Genomic DNA, 7,255 nt, shown 5'->3' with positions numbered 1-7,255 from the left:
TTTTTAATGAGTGTACTTCAAATTTCCTCTGCCAATTCTTTTCCTTTCCACACCCCATTCTAAATTATGAGTACCCTGAAACATAAACAGGCTTTGAGCTAATTGTTTGAACAGGTTTAATACAATGGAGTGTTAATTCCCAGTTGGAATTTGTAGATACTGCTGCTAAATATAATAAATAGTAATAATAACACTCTTACAAAATAAAATAGCCAAGATACTTAATTATATGCACCCAGAATTAATAGAGAATGTACAAGAATCAGTAACATATACGATTTTTGTTTATGGAAAAAATTCTGTAGGACCTGATTTTAAATATTCGTCTTAAATATATTGCCAATAACAGATATTCACAAACTGCAAAATTCTGCTGTGAATGTGAAGCGTCTTTTCTCTGAAGGGTTCTATGAGGCTTTGTTTTGCCCATTATTAAGAAACAGAATCAGCTACCTCTACTTTTCACCATGAATATTAGGAATCACAAAAGTTTAGAAATATTCTAATCTTAAGATTTGGATCCAGCATAATTTTAATGTTGAATCTAAATTTTTGCATTAAATAGATTTAAAATATGCTGAAGAAAGGTACACTGATAATGAAAGACTGATGGCTTTCAAAGCTGATGCTTAAAATGACATATCCAAATACTGATTTACACACCTAAATGAAAAAGACCTGATTTTCAGATGTTTGTGAACAGGATACAACCTGATAAGAAATGTCAGGATTATTTAATTTAGTGGGAACACAAATAAAAGTGCACATGATAAGAATATACATATTAAAGAATTCTATGACAGAACTCAGTTTCATGCTGTAAGAGCACATGGACATGCAACAAAATGGAATTACTGCAAACTATAAAATGAGAAAATTAAGTATTTTTAGTTTAATGAATGCATCTATTGAGATGATCACTGTTAAACAGAATTAAACACTGACCTTAATCAAGCTGAAAAATGGCCTAGACATGTACACTCATATGGATAATTATATCATGCATAGTATCAAAATGTGGATGAAATATCAGTCTTCATGTTCTGCGGGAAAGTCAGCAACAGTGACAATGATTATGGGAAACTGTTAGCAGCAGAATATCAGAGAAGCTGGACGACTGAAAGAGTTATCTGGACTATAGCTTTGTAATGCTTATCAGCAAGCTGCAGCAAGTAAAGTATTATATAACTCATACTGTCAAATACATTTCTGCTATAACTGAGTTCAGTTCCAATGAAATGAACACAGCCTTTTACCCCTTAAAAGAAGACCTGAATTACATCCTTAAATTTTATGAAACTGTGCAAGCCTTAATCCCTGAAGAAAGAGAAGAACTCTCAGGGAAAGAAATGTGGTGGGTATCATCATGAATTAGAAAATCTGTAGACAGTCAAACTGTACATACACAAGGCAATTCTGGCAGGTGAACAGTCACCCTAAGGGCATGCTCTGGCTTGCAGACCTTGTATGAGGAAATGAAGAGCAAAGACAATCCTGAGAGGTTTCTGAATCCTTCAGGGATCTTCTCTCTGTAGCAGGGCTTTGTGTAAATCCTGCAGAAATGTGACCCCACGAGCAGTGCAGAAGTGCGTTGGCGGCTGCTTCTTCCTCAGCTGTGCACAGCTGTGGGGGAAGGACTTAGCACTATCGCCAGTCTGCTTTGGGGGCAGCAAGTGCTTTCTGTGAAGTATTTAAGAATCTTTTCTTTTTCTTTTCCTTCCAGTAAAGTCCTGATTTACTAGATATTTTTATTTTTTGTTTAACAAAACACTTGTAGTGGAGAACTACTGTTTACTGGGTGTGTAGAGATTAATTTAGTTGAAATCACTTTTTGGTCCAAGACTTACAGGGATGATGTTCAAGTATCATCAGTAAACCCTACAAATTGAACGCAGATTTTTTTTACCGTCAACCAGTGCCTGACAGAAGGGTGACTAGAAGCAAAAAATTAACACTGTATCAGAATTTTAAATTAACTTGCTGAAAACTACTTTTCATTTTTCAGTTGCTTACTCTTACTGGCACCTCTCAAGACATCATAAGTACATATGCTGAATTCTATGGAGCAAACACACAAAATCTTTTAGTTCAAAAGTAAACACAGCTCACTGAAAAGAGAAAAAGAGTAGAATGAGCATGCAGTGAAACCTTTTTCAACACTTTCCATCTGGAGATTATGATTTAGGCTGGGATTTCCTTTAATTGTTTCATATTTCAGCAGTCTCATATTTGTCCTTGGTTAGTTTTACAGCTCTCCGGATGCATGAAGAAACTCAGGAATTTTTTTTTATTTGAGCAGTGATGAAAAATGTTCCTGTCTTCCATCAAATTATCCATTTTAAAAGCCACTAATAATGTGGAAAAATGACAGAGAAACTACTGCCAGAGACTACTGTCTTTAATGATTCACTTGAATCTACATCAAGACTAAACTGCAGATTTCTGCTGTTTATCTGCTGCAGATCCTAACCTCCACTAGAAGGGTTAAATAGCCTACTTCCAGCTGCTGGCTCTATCAGAATACACCTTTGAATACGATATACCTGCTACAAATGCAAAGAAATACGGCTGCAGTAAGTCATCACACCAGGAAAGCCTTTGGTTTCCAGAAGCATATTAGATTCTACTGATTTTTTTTCCCCAGATTTTTCAGAAGGAGAATCCTGGACAGAAAATGCATTGGAATTTCAGATACTCAATATTTTTGGAAGATACAAAATTCTAAGAACATAACACAAAAAGAAGGACCCTCATTGCTAAATTTGTACCTTTACATGACTGAGTAGATAATGTCACAGTGTAGAATCTGAATACACTTTGTATTTACAGGGACATATACAAAATTTTTAGGTCCAGTATTTAACTCAAAACTGTGAAACTGTAAACTTTCCCTAACATGGAAGGCTTATAGAGTCTGATGAATGGTGACTAAGAAACTTAGAAAGAGGCATAGAGGAGATCTCTCCCCTCCTGCCAGCAAGAGGTTTTCAGATTTCTCTTCCTTTTCATGACATTTGTGATATTGAAGACTGTTTGTGTATGAATGTGTGTGAGGGAATGTGAGGGGCAGGGAATTAGAAAAGGGTGTAGACACAGGTTTATACATTTTATGTTAATGCATTTCAACACTAGTTGAATTTAAGGTGACAGACTATTTGAAAAATCTAATCTGAGCCAAGTCTATATTACTCAAGTACTTAATGTTTACAGGGGCAGCAGGTCCTGCTGGAAGCAACATAATAACTTGTAGCATCTCTGCACTGTGCTCCTGCAACCCATTAATAGTTAGGGAGTATGGTGCAGAGAGTCAGCTTTATGGAGCCTGTGTGGGCCCATGGTAATAGCAACCCCTGGGGACACAAGGAGGTGAAAGAGGGAGAGGGTAAAGATGGTCTGACAGAAAGTCAGGAACGTGCTCTATCACTGTTTCATAGCTAAGAACAACTTGCATACCATTTTGTCATGGCCTGTGTACAGCTAGTAATCCACGCACAGCAGTTTGGGCTCCAACTTGAAATCCCAAAATTCAAACCTTTATTTTGTCAGGTGACTAAATTGTGAGTAATCAGCCCAGAACAGAAGAGAGCAACGTACTGCCATTGTCTGAGGCTTCTTCACTTACAAGCAATTAATTAGGTAAAATGAAGGCATAAACTTATCTAGTTTTTAAGTTGCAGTTTGCTAAATTACTGAATGGGATTATATGACCTGATTGCCCATAGTGGCAGAGAACTGGAGTCAGTGACCCAAGAAGTCCCTCTTGGTTCCTTGTTCCCACAAATGCATCATGTGAACCACTTCCCATTCAGCAGATGAAGGTCAAACCCACCAATATGCTTTCCAGAGGGGGGAAACTTTTGACCAACTGCCAAATTTGCCCATCTTACACAAATTTACCATCTATGAAAGAGATCTACCATTGTCTCTCCAGAGCACGGCTTCTTCCTGTTTTCAGCTATGGTGCTAGGGACAAAAGGAAAAAGCAATAGACCTCAGAATCTACTTAGCCAGTTCTGCATTGGGGCGAAGGTGAACCCTGAACCTCCTGAGACCTGAAGTACTGTAGTATGACATTTGGTAGGGTCGCTACCTTTGTTTGGATTACCAGCCTTCTTCTGAGACAATTCCTTTTTTTCCTCTAATTCCCATTAAAAAGGGACCAAGTAGGGGGGCAGAAAGAAAGGATCACCCAAACACAGCTCAGTATAACTCAACAGTAAAATAATATTATTTTAACATTTTCATAGTAAGTGATAGAACTCCATAGTGGAGCTGTAAATTTTGCATCCAGCTATGAGCATGGGGTAAAAAAACCTTCCTGTGCTGTTGTATTCGCTCATACCTGCTGTTTAAAAGATGGAAAGAAACTACATCCTTTTTTCCCATTCCCTAAGGAGGATTAAAATGTTAAGTTGCATTGACAAATAACATTCACAAATATATCTATATTTGTTCATGCTGAGAGGCACTTGTCTTTCACAAACATCAGTTTGCTGGCATGAGCAGCAGGTGTCTGATTTACCTTTAAAGTGCATGAACTATTTAGGAGCAGAATTGTATTTGTCCCAAGTTACTGCATAGACCTTAATAGACTTGACTCATAATGTGGTATTGCTCACAACAGGCAAAAATATTCTTAAGTGCTACTGCTAGCATGTGGACTGGTACATCAGTGGATTTGTGTGGATGTTCAGTGCTTCTGCACACTGGTGCTTCCATTGGGTGGACAGAGAGTGCTATCTGTAATTCTTATTTCACTGAAACATAAAATATGTCTTACCATTGAAATGGTCTTCATCTCAACACACAGTTAGGAATATCTAGCTAGATATATGACATACTGGATTCAAAGTACCCTTCTGGGACCTAGTTTTATATTTATTTTGGCAGAAACTGTTCCCTACTGCCATTTCGTGTGTTAGATAAGAACATAATCAAAACATACTGTTAATGAAAATACCCCCACATATATTGAGATATCTAATCCTGTGCAGCATGGACAGATAAACATTTAGAAAGTATTTATATCTCCTGCATATTTGAAATCTCTTTCAAAAATAAGATGAGAAGGATGATAGGAACAAAATCTTTAGTAGTATGTCCATATGTTTTTAATAAGACAGTTTCCAAGCTAATACTAATATAGACTCCAATGCTAAAAAAAATTTCTCAACCACTTTATGACAGGATTTTGCCAGTCTAATGCCATACACCAGATCTGGTCTATCAGAATTGTCAAGAAAAAATAGTCTTTGTGGAATGATATGCCACAACAGATGCCATTTTGGTTGGATTTAGTTAGGTTTTTCACTTTTATATACAACTCAGACGGGATTACTGCTTAATTTTCATGACTGCATTTCTTTGATAGGTGAACAAACTGAAAATTCCTCTTTCATTTTACTAGGTGAATGGCTTATGGCAGTAAAAATCTGCTTTCCGAGTCACACCATAGTTAAGTAAGTAATGCTAACCAAAGCAGTGATAAATATTTGATCATTAAGGCCAGCTTCATAGTTTACTAATACTATAGAAGTTTTACTAGAAAAAAAGTGCCTTTTCTAAAATTTAGAGCAAGATGAAATCCTATGGGGAAGATTAAGAATGAAGGTAAGATGAACAATTAAAGGAAATTGCCTTTCAGAAGTCATGAAAGTTTAATCTTCTTTGTCTGACCGACAGGTTTTCCATCACACCATAGTCATGGAATACCCAGTCATTCTTATAAATCAAACAAACCTTGCATGTAGCTCATGAGAAACTTAACTGGACTTGTACTTCTGTTATGGCATTTCTGATTTGCCCAAGGAAAATTAAGATGTACACAGTTATCAGAATGTTCTAAAGTATATACAGCCTTGATTAATCACCTGMAAAAGTACAGAGCACCACAGTACCTCACAATATCTTAAGTAAGGGTTTAAGGACTGTAAGGTCCATGGGAAATGCCCTGTATGCCAACATAGCGTGCTTGTTTTTGTTATTACCTATTATTGTTATTACAGTCTCCCCAAGATATCCTATATGGGAATTACAGTTCCATTGTACTAAGCACGGTACAAATTACTGTAAGACTGGGTGATTTGCATTTCTTCTTTGTTGTGCAAATGATTGCTTTCTGTACACTTTAGGAAAACATCATATTGAAAAAAAAATCCAAGTCCCTAATCACCAATACTACTCTCAGGAGAAGGACAAAGAAAAACATCAAAAGAAAAAGTATTTGAGGTTTAAAGGCATTTCCCAGGATATGCATTCGGCAGGTCTGTCATCCTTGCCTTGCATGTTGAGCTGCAGTTCATTAGAGCTGGCCTGTTACTGTCTGCTGCAAAGACAAGATGCTGACAGCAAGCTGTTTGTCTGTCTAACCTCCGCTTAAGCAGAGAAGCAGCCAAGAGCAAAAGCAGGTGCTTGATCAATTTTCAGTGGGAAAAGATAAAAGTGTTCTGTCAAGGGATCTGCATTTCCCCCAGCACACACAAGAGTCTGCTCATAACACATAAGTTTGCTCTGATGAAAGACCACGGTTCCTTGCACTGTTCCCCACTTACCCATTGTGTGGTGGAGTCATTCCTTCCAGACATTCCTTTCTTCTTTCTTATTGCAGCAAATCTGTACATCCCACAAAACACAAAACGCTCAAACCTTTGCCCTCACCCAGAGGGCCATCCTCTCCACCCCTGACAATTCCCACTATTCTCTCTCATGAGCACCCACATAAACATCTGTTCTTCTAGCATCCGCTGAGCTAAGCGCCCTCAGTAAGCTAACCAAAGAACTCCACAGAGAATGCAAATGCAATAGGTAATGATTCTTTGGAAACCGGTGAATAATTAATTTAACCATTTTCTGTTATAGGTCATTAATTTTTACTGCTCTCAGATGGCTTGCTATTATGGAGAGTAAGCTTAATAAATCTTGAGCTCTAAGGGTCAGGAATTCTGGACAAATGCATCCAAACCCATATAAGCCATTACTGACTGTGTGTTGCTAGTTCTCCTCTGTGCCCAGAGGATATGAGCCTGCAGTAGTCTGCCCTGCAGACTATTGGTGCTCCAGGTAAATCTATACTGGGTTACACTTTTATTTCTGGAGTGCTCCATTTCAGACTTGGATGTGTTAATCACAGAATTGCTGAGGTTGGAAGGGACCTCTGGAGATCATCTAGTCCAACACCCCTGCTCAAGCAGGGTCACCTAGAGCACATTGCACAGGATTGCATCCAGGCGCATTTTGAATATCTCCAGAGAAGGAG

This window comes from Apteryx rowi, unplaced genomic scaffold (genome assembly GCF_003343035.1).
Source record: "Apteryx rowi isolate R43461 unplaced genomic scaffold, aptRow1 scaffold_674, whole genome shotgun sequence".
Lineage (NCBI taxonomy): Eukaryota > Metazoa > Chordata > Aves > Apterygiformes > Apterygidae > Apteryx > Apteryx rowi.
The sequence above is the reverse complement of the archived record's forward strand: the minus strand, read 5'-3'. Positions refer to the sequence as shown.